The following is a 16,007-nucleotide window of genomic DNA, read 5'->3' as shown; positions in this document are numbered from 1 at the left end:
ACTCATCCTTTTTATAAGGTAAGATTGTCATCCTAGGAAACACAAACCAGCTTTTACAAGGGCACAAATGAGACCCTTTTATCATAAACTGCTCTACAATAAAATTCAAATCAATCAGGAAGACACACCAAATCAGCATGTTTCTGTTGTGCTGGAAAAAAAAAAGAAGAAGAAGATCAAAACAGAGTATCACCCATAAGAATATCATCTCCTCATCCAAAAGGAAAAGGAGATGCTTTCTGTTTCCACAAGAAAAAGTACAGGAAGAGAGAGACGCATCTGATGAATGTGGTTTAACAACTATCCCGAGCAGGTGCTGTGTAAGAAATCATCCTTTAGGAGTAAGTGTGATGCCCATACACTCCAGGGAGCTCTAGTCACGTGTCTTATTCTGCTGCTCACTGCCTTTGGTGGCGATCTCTAAAGTGGGAGCGAAAGCGGCTGGGTGAGCAGTTCCCAGGCGTTCCACAAAGTCATCGCAAGATGTCAAAGGCAGTGAAAAGTGTGGAGTCGCTGAAGTGGGAAAAATGAAAAAGAGCAAAGTCTGTGTTTCTGAAGCTGAACAAAAATTGCAGACAATCCCCAGAGGTCCTGATGGGAGGGTGGGCAACACCCCGATTTGCCATGACCTTAAACAAGATGCAGAACACCAAAAGGCCACCCCTACACGGACAGTTTCATTCATAGCAACCACAAATCACTGTGCTGGCCTCCTCTGTGCGGCCAGAGATGATTTATTCCAAGGCAGTGTCCTCCAGAAAATGCCTGCCAGGTTAGGGTCGGAGTGCCGTAGAAACGATCCTGCCAGCCGTCCAGTGGCTGTGCCCTGAGCTCCTTCTCATAGTCTTCTTCAACCTACACACTGGGCAAGCAGTGAGTAGGAGGAGGGCCACTTATTCTTAGAGCAATGCCAGATGCAGGAACAGGGATGGACAACATTGAGATGCCACGGACCAGCTCCCGTCCGGTCGTATGGAAGAGGAGGCAAGAAGAGCTTCATGTAAGACCCATTTTCTGAAAGTGTGATTGCTGTCTACAGCTACAGACAGGCGTCACTTCTGCGCCTGTAGGCCCCACTCTGGCGTACTTATAAGGGAGTGATGGTGTTAAGAAACACACAAGAAAGGAAAGGAGCAAGGAGTCTCGACAACTAGACTTCCCAAAAGGAATCTGCCCTGCAAGAATTGATTTCAGCAGTGCCTGGTCACACACCTTTAACCCCATCAGGTGGGTCTGTGTGAGTTTGAAGTTAGTCTACACAGCGAGTTTCAGGCTAAGAGGGCTGCACAGTGAGTGAGGCCCTGTCTCAAAAAGAGAAAAGAATTGATTTTATAAAGAAAACACCAGCAAGAATAAAGGGAGACTTCTCTGTGCATGCTCCTGATAATCGTCGTAACTGAGGCATCCCATAATGGAGTTCAGGCCCTGTCCTGCTGTCTGGGAATGTTCTGAGTTCCCTGGGCTCAGCTATGGGAAATCAGTCTTGGTGCTGGGGGTTCTGAAGGTCATCACAGGCAATGCTTTGCAGTGAGGTCCTTTGACTTCTAAACTCCAAAGAAAGACTTCTCATCTTAGACTGGCTTAGTCTTCTCAGGTCAAGAGTCTACTTCCCTTCAGAATGCTGCCCCTCAAGTGACCTGCAAGGACAGACTTCACGTGGCAGTACCTCCATGCAACCTAGAAGGCTTTTGTTGTGGTCTGAATGTGAAGCGTCTCCCACAGGCTCACACGTATGGCTATCTGCTGGTGCTGGTCTAGAAGACTGTGGAGCCTTTAGGAGATAGAACCTTGCCGGTCGGGGTGAATCACTAGGGACAGTCTTGAGCTTTGCTGGCCGGACCCCACTTCCCATCTGCACTCTACTTCTAACTATTGCCAGTGTCACCAGCTGTCACCAGCTCCTGCTGCCACCCCTGACCCACCATGTTGGACTGAATACCCTGTGTGAAGTTGATTTGTTTTGTGTCGCAGTGATGAGAAAGGTAACTAATGCAAACTCTGGGTTTCAAATCAGGAGTTGAGGAAGAAAAGGAACCTAGGGGAGGATTTCAGAACCTCCCAGAAAACGATACCTGATTGCCTGGTTCAGAACAGTGAGCTGAATATGGCCTAGAAAACCTAGTTTTGACTCTGCAGAGTGAGGATTAATGGACAAGTGAATTCCCTGATATCTGGTGGAGAAATGAAACATGTCCCCTAATTCTTAACAGAAATTTGTAAGAATAGGCTAGGGGAAAGGAAGCCTGTTTTTACAAGACTCAATTCTCACTGGACAAAGGACAGAGGAATGTGAGGCGAGCTATCAGTGGTGGTGAGTCAACAAGGAGAAGCAAGAGAAAAAACAGACCCAACAACCAAAACTATACAAAGAGATATTGAAGGCTGGGACTGGAAAGATGGCTCAGCAGTTAACAGCACCTGCTGCTCTTGTGGAGGACCCAGGTTGGGGTGCCAGCACCTCCAACCATCTGTAACACCGATCTCAGAGGATCTAATGCCCTCTTCTGGCCTACACATGCATATACATGTAATATACAAAAATGAGAGATAACATTAAACAATCTTTTAATCTATTACAAAAGCACCCAGAACACAACTCAAAGAGATCCACCTCTCAAGACAGCCCCAGAACACAACTCAAAGAGATCCACCTCTCAAGACAGCCCCAGAACACAACTCAAAGAGATCCACCTCTCAAGACAGCCCCAGAACACAACTCAAAGAGATCCACCTCTCAAGACAGCCCCAGAACACAACTCAAAGAGATCCACCTCTCAAGACAGCCCCAGAACACAACTCAAAGAGATCCACCTCTCAAGACAGCCCCAGAACACAACTCAAAGAGATCCACCTCTCAAGACAGCCCCAGAACACAACTCAAAGAGATCCACCTCTCAAGATAGCCCCAGAACACAACTCAAAGAGATCCACCTCTCAAGACAGCCCCAGAACACAACTCAAAGAGATCCACCTCTCAAGACAGCCCCAGAACACAACTCAAAGAGATCCACCTCTCAAGACAGCCCGTAGGTGTTGTCTCACTTCCCCAGCCTTCCTCGTGGTGCTGTTTAGCTGGAAAGAGGTGTAGGAGAACCCTGTTATTAAGGTTGCAGTCTACCATGTCTGGACAGCTCTCTGAGCTCAGCACAAGATGGAGGCCTCCCTTTCTCAGTGGGGCTTCCTCTTATCCACCAACCTTATTTGGAGAGTGTCTCTAAGCTCAGATGCCTGACCTTATTTGGAGGATGACCCTGCACAGAGCTCTCTGCAAACACTGTATGGCTCAGCACCTAAGTCCTGCTCTTTCCTCCCATCCATATGATAATTAATTAGGTGCTGTGTTATGACCAATCAGCCCTTCCCACCATAACCCTAGGAACCCTTATATACCTTACCCCTGGAGCAATAAAATGAGCAGTCTCTCTGAAAGTCCGGGTTTTCTTTCCATCATGTTCACTGCCGTCTGAACCCGCTGGCTGCTTCGGCTCCTCTTGCTCTCATGGCTGGTGGCCAACAGCCCCCGAGGAGGAGACCCACAAGAGGGGAGAAGAAAGGCAAGAGAGGCAGGACTCGGGCTCAGAACCCTTTGTCTTTACTCAAGAATTCGAGGGGCTGCACTCCATCCCACGGTGATGAGCATTGAGAAGGAAGATATAACCACCACGATATGAGGGACAGGCACCCCATCCATCTTTCAAACCAGGCTTTGAACAGCTTACAACTTGTTCAAGGTCACAGAGGTCAACAGCCAGGCTGAATCCAAAAGCAGCACCAGGCTTTCTACCAGACCGCAGAAGATGTACCCATAGCTGGAGGAGCTGTGGATGGTTCTAGACTTCAACGGCCACAGAAGGGCAAAGAGGGCTCTTGGCCAGATTGAAGAGGCTGAAACTGGTGGCCTATGCTTCCACACTGTTAACTCTTCATCACAGAAGTCTCACCTTGGTGCTACTATGCCAATGCACAACCTGCCCGGGGAAACCCAGCACCCATACAGTAGCTCACGACCGTCTGTAACTCTTGTCCTGGGGGATCCAATGCCATCTTCTGGCCTCCCCAGGCACCAGACATGTGGTACATAACATGAAGATAAAAATATACACCCAAACGCATAAAATAGCTATATAAATTGGAATTTTAAAAAGGGGGAAGTCTCTGGAGAGATGGCTCTGTGGTTAAGAGCAATTGCTGCTCTTACAGAGGACCCAGGTTTGGTTCTCAGCACCCACATCGGGTGACTCACAACCACTTGTGACTCCAGTTCCAAAGGAGCACTGTCTTCTGGCCTCTGTGGGCACTAAACACACGGCATACATACAGAGCAGGGACACCAACACACCCAAGAATATTTTTCACAGGACAGGACAGCATTTGTGTTACCCCCAAAGAAAGGAGGCAGAAGAGCATCTCTCAGTACCCCAACATCCTATTAGAGCACAGATGAACAGTCTCTTGGTCCTGTCCACACTGTAATCCAGGACACAAGGGTGGTGATTCTAAAGCAACTGAAGATGTCTGGGGATCGACAGCCAGTGCCTCTATTCCGAGAGATTCCCACCCAGCTTTTCCGATTGCATTGAATATATCAACAACTGACGAGCTGGACCTGAGAATGGTAACCTCAGTGTCCACTGTCACAGGGATCACGGCCTCGGGGAAATGTCAGGCGTTAGCCAGACTGTCAGGTAAAGGTGAAGCAGTATGCCAATAAATGCAGAGAGGTGACGGGTATGAACATCAGTGGGAGTGAGACACCGTCAGGATTTGATGGGTGTGCAGGAGTTTACTGGGAGCACAGGAGAGACAGGAATAGGAAAAAAGAAAAAAAAAAGATCCCAAAGCGAGGAACTGAAGTTAGAGAGCCCCTTGCAGGAAGGATCTTGGAGAGTAAACAGGATAGCTTTGTAAATCATGTACATAATTAATTAGTTGGCAGTTACTTTAAAAGTTTTTGTGATAATATCACAATTAATTTCTCCACATTCAAGAGAACCTCCATTTCTGGTGTTCCTAAAATCATAACAAAAAGCTTGGAGAGGTGGGTTATTGGGGGCTAGCTGTAGCAGAATCACCATGGTGCACAGTATCGTTATCGATAGGGTAAGTCATATGCTTTACCTTGGGTGGTTCTGGTAAGTGTCTGACTGGACAGGTGAATGGAGAAAAAAAATCTGCCCCAAGTCACAGAGCCTGGATGCAGTGGGAAACCAGATCTGACCAGGGACCATGCCCAGCTTGCTCAAAACTGGCCACGCCAATAGAGTGACACTCAGGTCTGCAGGGAGTGGAGGACACCCAGTGACACACTTTATGCCTACAGTCAGACCTGAGACTTGGTGACTCAGAAAGTGTCCTCCAGTGTCACCTGTCTCACCTATAAGCTGGGAAGGTACAGCTGTCTGCCCTCTTCATGGTTCACAAGCACATGTGGCCCTGTCAGGATTAGAACAGCGCACAACTGAACAAATAGAAACAATATTATTAATTGACCAAAGCACACCCTGATATCAGCTTCGTATAGGCAAGAGACTGACCCCCTCCTGAGACCACAGACACAATTTAAAGAAGAAAAAAGAAAGAATATTCACCGTGACCCTGGGGTATAGCAGTAAGCATGCTCAGAAATTCCCTGAAGTCTACCACATACCAGGCCTAGTTTGAGACACCCTCCCTACCAAGGAAAGAATGTCACCCACAGGCAGCCCTGGCCTTTGCCCTCTTTAGCTCTGGTAGGTGATCTTTAAGTTCTTGGGTTGTCTGACCTCGGGACACAGCAGGTATTCTGCTGTGGTTTATGGGAAGGTCCTGAGCCATGCAGTTCCAGCTTGAACCTAGGAGAGGCTGGACAGGAAGGTCAACCTCAAGGACACCTGTAGCCGGAAGTTTTCCTGTGTCCCGCCTGGTCCCACAGCCACTTGGACACAAGCAAACACACACAGGTTTGTATTACTTACAAACTGTATGGCCTAATGGCTCAGGCTTCTCCCTAGCTAGCTCTTACAACTTAACTCAGCCCATTTCTATAATCTGTGCATTGCCACGTGGCTTTGTGGCTTACTGGTACTTTCACATCTTGCTTCTCCTGGCAGCAGCTCACAGCTTCTCCCCACTCTCCTCTCTTCTCCTCTCTCTCGAGTTCAAATGTACCGCCTAGCCTTATTCTGCCTCACCATTGGCCAAACAGCTTCATTTATCAACCAATCAGAACAACACATATTCACAGCATACAGAAAGACATCCCACAGCAGACACCAACATGTGAGCTAGTCCCAGGAAAAACTCCCCAAGGCTGAATGAAGTGAGCTTGCTTCCTTCACCCTATATATGTGGTAACACCCTATAGATGCAGTCACACATTGGAACCAGACACTCACACTTGACATGAATCCACAGAAAAAGGCCAACTGGAAACTTTGCTGAGAACTCATCTGGTCTCCTGTCCCTTGCCTCATCTATTCCCTTCCACGGTAACGGATTATAACTTTGAAGATAACAGCTTCCCACAAGGTCTGTAAGTCTTCCTAATGAACTACACACATGAGTGTGGTCTTGTGAACCCTCAATTCTCAGTTTGTGCTGGAGGATGATCTTGGGACCCCTAACTTCATAGTCCCTCCTCAATATCATTTGATCCTCATGTAAACCCAAGGGAGCAGGTGTTCTTCCCAGCTCACAGACGAGGACAGTGAGTGGCTGAGAGAGGCCAACACTTGGCCACGATTCATATCCAGTAGGTAGACTAAAGGGACATCAGCTAACACCATCAGCTAACACTCACCTGGGTACTCAGTGGCCCTGCCTCCATCTGCCTGGCCCATCTTAGTCTTCCCCTGGAGAAGCAGAGAGTGAGTGAAGGACCTTGTTCCATGCTGACCAAGTTAGTGCTTTAACTGGGAGAGCATGCAATGGTGCTAGGTGACATCTCCAGCTCTGAGACAGGGCCACATGAGACAGACGACAGATTCCCCACAGCAGTCCTGAAACCCAAACCTCAGGCCTTTCTTGGTCAGAGCAAGAGCAGCCACCAAGAGCATCAGGCCCGAGAGCAGTGATGCAATGTCTCCCGGGACAGGACATTCCACCAAGAGGCCGCGGGAGGGGTGCGTCAAGGGAGCAGGGGGAGGAGAGCCCAGAGAGGGAGCAGATAGGGCAGCCAACACACATCTGTCCTAAGACAGGGAGGCTGTCTGTCTGCTGTGCAGCACCGCCTGCCAGGATGGGGGGAGGGGGGCAGGAAGGAGGCTGCACACGCAGCAGATTCCACCCCAGCACAGGGACCAAGCTGTGGCTGTCAATCCTGCCTCCTGTCTCCGGAAATCTGGCATGGCCAGTGCCCTCCGCCTCCTACACACACGCCACCCCAGCACTGTGCCATCAAATTAGATTTACAAGAGTAGAGGATTTAACACTGTCCCCTCTCCTCCACTCAGCTCTGTGGACCCTGAACCCCCTCAACAAAGCCAAGCAATATAGCATGCTTAAAATGCAAGATTGTCTGCCTTGCTTTATAGTAAAAATAAAAAAAATAAGTCTTAGGCAACTGTATTTTTATTGTCTCAGTGTGTGCAAGAGTGGAAGAAAAATGTGGTCAACAGGGTGACTCTCTGTTGTCATTCTGTCCTTAGAGTCCCTGGGTCTAATAATGTGTGACTACAATGGGCACTTAGTAAATGACTTTAGATTTAAATTGGTATGGAATGGTTAAATACACACTATAGTGTGATATTTCTGTGTGTGTATACACTGTGTAACAATTTAAGTCTGAGTAGTATTTCTATCACTTCAAATATTATCTTTTTGTGTTTAGAAAAATCAAACTCCTGTGGTTATGTTGAAATAGTAAATTCTAGTTCAAATGTAATCACTACTACAACTTACCTCCAATCTGGCTGGATTTGAGAAGCCTGCTATCTGTCCCCCTATCTCTTTCCTCCCGACTCTAGCCTCTAGTGGCCATAATTCTGCTCTCATTTTCCATGAGATCAGCTTTCCATCTCCCTGCATTGAGTGAGCTCGTGCACAATTTGTCTTGCTGGGCCTGGCTTGTTTCAGTTAACATGATGTCCTCCAAGCTCACCTGTGCTCTCACAAATGACAGAACTTTATTCTTCTGTATGGCTGGATCAATACCATGCCACAGTGCTTTATTAATCAACATGTGGACACCTTGAAGGAATGATATTTTTAAAGAAGAGTTCTTAATATAGAAATAACTGAGAAGCATAGCTTTTTTTTTTTCTTATGATTGGGGGTATTTTGCCTATGTCTGTACACCATGCGCATGCAGTGCCTGAGGAAACTAGAAGAGGGTGTCAGATCCCCTAGAGCTTGAGTTACAGACAGTTGTTAGCTCTCATGTGGGTGCTGTGAATCAAACTTGAGTCTTCTGAAAGAGCAATAAGTGCTTTTAACTGTTGAGCCATCTATTCGGTCCTGAGAAAACATAATATTTCTAGTGAGTTCATCTGGGGCTTTTAAAACAATACCACGACTACACCCATAGTTCAGTGCATCTCTCAACCCTCACCAGAGAAGCTTCTTCTTCCAGTAGATGGTGACTAACAAAACCCAGAACTGGTCAACGAAGAGAAAGAGAACATGGGGTGCTCAGGTCTATATCACATCAGCCACCCTATCACCCACTCTAAGGCTCAGCAACCTTCAAGGAAGAGGGGAAGGAAGGAGCCCAAGGGCCAGAGATGGCGATGCTTGCTGGACAGACAGGGCAGTTGCACATAGGAACAGCGACTGCGGCACCATGGACAAAACGGGGCGTGAAGGCAGGGATGAAGCCCCACCTCAGGCTGAGAAGCTGTCGGCACTGATGCCTGCTGGGAGAGGAGAGTCAGTTCTCTTTAAGGGTGTGGCCTTTGGTGGTCGACCAAAGAGAAAGGGAGAGAGAACAAGTTTTGTGGGTTTGAAGAGGGGGTGGATCTGGGAGGAGTTTCAGGGTGGTGACTATTATCAAAATATTATCAAAATATATTGAAATTCTCAAAGAATTGATAAAAATGTTTTAAACCCTGCAGGATATAAGCTCTGAAAACAGTATTATGAATCCACAGCCCCCTGCAAGGTTGGTTTTCAGCATGTTCATACAAACCAAGGAATTGAAATTGTGAGACTGCACAGGCGTACATTCCAAAGAAATTCTGAGGTAGACAGAAATCCAAAACTTTCATCAGCTTCCAAAAGGGATCTCTGACCCAAACATGTTAGGGCCCCTAGCCTGTTTAGATATGGCAAATCTGTGGTGGTGTTGACTCGGAAGGCATCTGTGAATTGCAGAGGGCCAGCATGGTTATCCCGCTGAGCTGGGATAATGGCTGTCTGAGTTCACGGATGGGGTTTGCCACTTTATTAACAGCTCAGTGGCAGGATTTATCACAGTCTACCCTGCTCGGTGGTCCACATGTGTTGTTCTACTCACAAAATTAAAACTTCTTGAGGGCAGACTGGCCCTCATGCTGGAACCACACACCCATGTTAGGCACACCATCGGGGTCTGAGGGGTCAAGTTCCGAGGAAGGGTGCAGCCAAACCCAGCCAAGGCTGACGGGCGCTACCTCGGGGAACCTGGTGCACTTAGGTAGGTGCTTGACAAATGCTTCTCGGTGATAATGATGATCCGGCCTTCTTTGCCTGCTATTCTCACTCCTCAGATGATTCACACGCAGCAAAAATATCTGCTTTGGCTACAAAGAAAGAATGTACCCTCTATGAGTCTGGAAGTGCTAGGCTGCTGGCAGGACAACAATGTGACCCGGCACACCCAGGGCTGCAGGGACACCACGGGGCAGTTTCTGGTGGCTGCTCTGGAGAAGCCAACACTTCCATAGGGACACTCAGCAGCAATCCCACTCTCCATCCCTTTCTCTCCACTCACCACTCCACAGGGATTCAGTGCATTAGCATTCCTCTTCTCTCTCCAGAAACACAACAGACCCACGTGACAGCACACTCTAGACCAGCAGGCAATAATGGTGAGGCCTCTGCAAGCATTTACATCTCCCCACTTCAACCAGGAAGAAGCAATTTCTCCACGAGGCCTTTTCACTTCCTCAGTTTCCAGTCCCTGCAGCTTCAGCCTGAGCAACCTGCAGCCTGTTGGAGCAGGTCTCTCCACAGGCGGCTGCACAGCAGCTTGTGAAACATCACATCACTAACCTGAAGCCTTGGCCTCAGCTTTTGACCACCAACCCAGAGAGAAGTGTACTCTTCACAGACCTCAGCTATTGGAATTCGTTGGTCTGTTTGTCTCGTGTTGGTGATAAAGAAAGCCAGCAGATCTGTCTGCATCTCGCACTGTGCAACTTTGGTCTAGAAATGGAAACTTGAATCTCTTTCTGCAGCTGTTTTGTTTATGTCTTTCTCTCTGTTTTTTTTTTCTTCCATTGACAATTTCATATATGTATGCTGTGGGATGGTCTGTATGTCAAATGCTCTGATTGGTCAATAAATAAAATACTGATTGGCCAGTGGCCAGGCAGGAAGTATAGGCGGGACTAACAGAGAGAAAAAAAGAAAGAACAGGAAGGCGGAAGGAGTCACTGCCAGCCGCTGCCATGAAAAGCAGCATGTGAAGATGCCAGTAAGCCACAAGTCACGTGGCAAGGTATAGATTTATGGAAATGGATTAATTTAAGCTATAAGAACAGTTAGCAAGAAGCCTGCCATGGCCATACAGTTTGTAAGCAATATAAGTCTCTGTGTTTACTTGGTTGGGTCTGAGCGGCTATGGGAATGGCGGGTGACAAAGATTTGTCCTGACTGTGGGCAAGGCAGGAAAACTCTAGTTACATATGTATGTGATGAATTTTGGCTATTGGTCATTTTTAACCTCCCCCAGCCCATTAACCTTGTCTCATCATTCCCTATCCCCCTCTTTCTTCTTCTTCTTCTTCTTCTTCTTCTTCTTCTTCTTCTTCTTCTTCTTCTTCTTCTTCTTCTTCTTCTTCTTCTTCTCCTTCTCCTTCTTCTCCTTCTTCTCCTTCTTCTCCTTCTTCTCCTTCTTCTCCTTCTTCTCCTTCTTCTCCTTCTTCTCCTTCTTCTCCTTCTTCTTCTCCTTCTTCTTCTCCTTCTTCTTCTCCTTCTTCTTTTTGTTCTTCTCCTCTCCTTCTCCTTCTCCTTCTTCTTCTTCTTTCTAGCAAGTCCCCTCTCCTCCTTTCATGGTGCATGTGTATGCATGCATGTGTGTATGTACATGCACGAGTATGCACATGCTCACATGTGTGTACCTGCATGTGTGTGTGTGAGTGTGGGCTTGTGAGTCCCACTCAGTTTAATGAGGGTTGCTGCCTGCATGAGCATGGGTAGAGGATGACTTACTAAGCATGAGTGGCCTATCAGTGGCTACCACTAAAGGAAATGAACACCCCTTCCAGTAACCATTAGCTGCCATCAGACCCTTGAGAGAGGCGGGGCTCTTGAGCTCCTCCCCCACACATGACAAAATGTTGACAGGCTGCATAGTTATTTTAGTACAATAGAGGCTACTCAGTATCTGGCACATACATACTGGGTACAAATGAATGGAACTTGTGTTGTTTAGAGCTGGGAAAGCAGAGGAGCCCGCGGTGAAAGCAGAACTGCCAGGGCTGAGCCAGAAGAAGAACCGAGAAGCATGCTGTTCTGTCTGCCACCTCCAGAAAGGGAAACAACCTCAGTAAGAAGACAAACAGCCCAACTGAAACAAAGGCAGAGGATTTAATGGACACATCTCCAAAGAAAATATGCAAACGACCAGAAGGCACAAGAAAAGATGCTCAGCGTCATCAGTCATTAAGAAAACTCACGTGAAAACAGTGTCCTTCGGAGCCACTCAGATGGCTAAAATAGAAAGGTCAAGCAACAGTGTGGCAGAAAGAGGGGGCAGCTGAATCCTTGTTCATTGCCAATGGAACTGTGAGACAGTTCATCCATTCTGGTGATTCCTCAAAACATTGAATGGAGACTTACCAAATGACCCAGGACTCTACATGTTGGCAAATATCCAAGAGAACCAGAGACATGTCCACACAAAAACTTACACATGAATGCTCATAGCAGCATACCTCATAAGAGTCTCAAAGTGAAAGCAACCCAGGCATCCATCCACTGTAACCTGATAAGCACAATGTAGTCTGCCTACATGGTGGAATATTACCCAATATAAAGAAAAATACTATATAGACACACTGCTACATGAACGAAGACTAAAGCCATAATGCTAAACCCACAGACGGCCACATATTACATATTGCATTGATATGAAATATCCAGATGAGGAAAATCCACAGAGACAGAAAATAAGTTATAATTGCCAGGGAATGGTGGAGAAGGGAATGGGAGAGTGACTGCTAATCAGTATAAAGTTTCCTTTAGTGTATGAAAATATTCTAAACTGACTTACTGATGGTGTATGTGCAATGCTGTGAGTATATGAAAACTGGCTCATAGAGTGTGTGTGTGTGTGTGTGTGTGTGTGTATGTGTGTGTGTGTGTGCGTGTGTGTGTGTGTGTGTGTGTGTGTGTGTGTGTGTATTGCATGCAAGTGAGTACGCAGGTGCATGCACCTGTGGCATGCATGTGGAGGCCAGAGGAATATATTGGATATCCTCCTCCACCACTTTCCACCTTACTGCCTTGAGATGGTCCCTCACTGACCTGGAAGCTTGCTGGTTTGGCTAGCCTGGCTGGTCAGCACATAGTCAGGATCTGCCTGTCTCTGCCACCCAATGCCAGGGTTACAGGCATGCACAGCCATGCCCTGCTTTTTATGTCAGGCTTGGATCTGAACTCAAGTCCTCCCGTTTGCACAACAAGAGCTATTGCCCACTAAGCTTCTCAGCAGCCCGTTTGTGTAATTTTAAAGGCTGAAGTGTTTCCCCCTGTTTAGTGGGCCTTAAGTCCAATCACAGAACCATTGGTCACCATCGAAGTATGGGTGCTTAGCTGCATCCTTAGGTTTGTCGTTCCGTGTTGGTTGTTATTGTGGTTCACAGGCATCATAGCTGTATAGAGCTGTTGGTTGCTCCCCTCTTTTGGAAGCTTGCATGGTGCCTTCTGGTACCATGAAAACTAGTCCTCAGGGGGAAGCTTTTAGGTCAGATCCAGCTCAGGTCCTCTGGACACTGTGTCCAAAGTGCATGGTGTCTACGGCAATAGGAACTTACTTTCCACCTCTAGAGGGCAACCAAGGGCAATGTTGATAACTTAGAATAGTTCAGGAGTCTCTTGGACAACCCTGATCAACAACTCAAGTACAGCTTCCCATGCCTTCTGTTGGGATGCTTTGTTAGATGGTCTGTTGCTCTTGGAGGGAGCATTGTCATCCAGGATGGAGAAATTTCATTTAAACTATGTATGTAAGCCAGGCAGTAGTGGTACACACCTTTAATCCCAGCACCTGAGAGGCAGAGGCAAGGTGGATCTCTGAGTTCAAGGCCAGCCTGGTCTACAGAGTGTATTCCAGGACAGCCAGGGTTGTACAGAGAAACCCTGTCTCAAAAACCCAAGAAAATGAAAATAAAAAAAAAAAGAAAAATTACCTATGTATATTTATACACTGACTTACCTTTCTGTCTTAGGGCTCCTGCTGCCGTGGTTAAACACCGTGGCCGAAAGCAACTTGGGGAAGAAAGGGTTTACTTGGATTTTATCAGTGTTCATCATTGAAGAACTCAAACAGGAACCTGGGGGAAGGAGCTGATGCAGAAGCCATGGAGGAACACTGTTGATTGCCCTGCTCCTTATGGTTTGCTCAGCCTGCTTTCCTATAGCACCCAGGGCCACCCACTATTGGCATCACACACAAAGAGCAGGGCCCTCCCACATCAATCATCAGCCAAGAACACACCCCACAGGCCAGTCTGGTGGGGGTGTATTCTCAATGGGGTTCCCAGTGACTCTATTTTGTATCAAGTTAACAGAAAACTAGCCAGCACAATGTGTTATGGGCATTTTTAGATGGGTAAGTAATACTATGATTCCTTATGACTTTTTCAGACATCCTTATTGTTATTTACCCTCCTTCTTCACTTATCTCCTTCCCCCTCCCTAACTAGAGCTCACTCAACAGGATGGAAATCATGTCTGGTACCAACTACCCAGGGTTAATGACATCACGGATCTGGAGAGGAACCTCAACCACAGATTTACTAAGCCAGCATAACTCCTAACTGCATTCTCAATATTCACTTTTATACCACAGAGAAGTGTAGTTCCCACCCTCATCAAGGGACGTCTCCTTGCAACAGATGGAGATCATTGTGGGAAACCAGAACTGATCAAAATGCATTTATAGAGCCCAATCCCAGCTGACATGTCTGCTACACCATCCCTGCACCTAAGGCTTGGAGGTCATTGCAGAAGATGGGGCAGGAAGATGGCAAGAGGCGCAGATACAGAAGTGTGATGTGAGATTCTGTCTCCTAGAAATGTCAGAGAAACTACACTCATGAAGTCTTGCCAACACGGCTTCCTGAACTTGACCTGACACCAATAGACACGCTGGCACCGGAAGAGTGAAAACTCACGAGGCTCGGCTCTAAACAAAGAACCACAGGCAGCTAAGGAACGCTAAGAGTGGGAAAAGAGTCCCCCAGGGAAGAGTCCCAGCTGTTCTCCCGAACCAGATGAAATCATATACATACAAGCAGCCTCGCAGGGCCTGGGCAGGTTGTGGGTGTATTATTAGGAACATATAAAATATAAAAATTAAAGAAAGAGAAGCCATGGGGGTACACGGGAGAGTTTGGAGGGAGGAAAGAGAAAAGAGGAATGACATATTATAACCTTTAAAAGATGTTTTAGAAGGTTAAAGGCGCATGACTAGTACTTCAGGGGAGCTGATTGTAATGCAACAGTAAGTTGGTGGGGTATCTGTGAGCTGAGGAAGCACAGCCCCACATCCACCTGCCCCTAGAGCTCTTTTGTCGACAGCATTAGAGCCGTCTTTACTGCACTGGGCTCCAGGTTACCTGGGCTGCAAATGAAAGCACACAAACAAGTTATTAATGAATTACGTCTGGGGCCAGCCCCAAGACTGGAGGCGGTAGAGGAAGCCGACTTTAGCTTTATATGCAATGTTAAAACATATTAAAGAAAGCATAATCACATATGCCTTGTCTCAATAAAATTTAATTCCCCAGGGCTGGAGCGATAGCTTAGTGGTTAAGAGCGCTGTCTGCTCTTCCAGGACCCATTTTGATTCCCTGCATCCACAATGCTCACTCTAGCCCAGAAGGATCTAATGCCCTCTTCTGGTCTCCATGGCCACTGCATGAATGTAGTACACAAACATACATGCAGACAGAACACTCATACACACAACAATAAATAAATTTTAAAAAATCAATTTCACCTTAGAACACTGACATTCCCTGCATGATGCTATAATGGTAGATATTCATCTGTCAAACTCACAGAGTGTACACCACCAGGAAAGAACGTGGATGCAAGCTGTGATACTAGTGATAAACGTGTGTGGCTGTAGAGTCATCAACTGTGGGAATTAAGCATTCCAGCGGGGGAGGCGGTTAGTGGAAAGAATGTGCATATGGTGGGATATATGAAAAATCTGCATCCCTCCAGCTCGATTTTGCTATGAACCTAAAACTGTTCTAAGCAATAAAGCCTATTAGTACTAATTTATTAAATGACTGCCTTACAACTGAGATACATCTTTATATTAATCAGGTCACAGCATCTCACCTGACAGAAGAAATCTCCACTCTAGTGTTGCTGTGTTTGAAAAAAAGTTATTTCTTATCTTACACAATCAACTTAATTGTTCTAAATTACACCCCTCACACATGAAAAAAAAAAAAAAAAAACCCTTGTGCAAAATCAGGGAAAAGGCCATGGTCAGAGGTGGGGGAGGGGGGGAGGGCAGATGCCCAAGTAGTAAGTACCTCCAAGTAGAGGAAAAGATAATGCTCCATGCACATCCCAATCCACCTCATTCCAGCACGATTGAGGGGTTCACCTCCTCAATGAATGCTCTGTGCGCTGGGCTGTAGAAGTGA

At 46.8% G+C, this 16,007-nt stretch overlaps 1 protein-coding gene and 1 long non-coding RNA gene across 5 annotated transcripts in view; both read right to left on the bottom strand.

Moving 5' to 3' along the window:
• Positions 1-16,007, bottom strand: part of Rbm20 (RNA binding motif protein 20) — a 212,680-nt gene that overhangs the window by 113,290 nt on the left and 83,383 nt on the right. The window lies entirely within an intron of this gene.
• Positions 141-11,080, bottom strand: LOC143271179 (uncharacterized). Its single transcript, XR_013048393.1, has 2 exons — positions 3,012-11,080; positions 141-2,611 (listed from the first exon to the last, which is right to left on the bottom strand). It is a non-coding gene; the product is annotated as an uncharacterized LOC143271179 (long non-coding RNA).

This window comes from Peromyscus maniculatus, chromosome 1 (genome assembly GCF_049852395.1).
Source record: "Peromyscus maniculatus bairdii isolate BWxNUB_F1_BW_parent chromosome 1, HU_Pman_BW_mat_3.1, whole genome shotgun sequence".
NCBI classification, from domain to species: Eukaryota; Metazoa; Chordata; class Mammalia; order Rodentia; family Cricetidae; genus Peromyscus; species Peromyscus maniculatus.
This window is presented reverse-complemented; position numbering and strand designations above follow the sequence as displayed.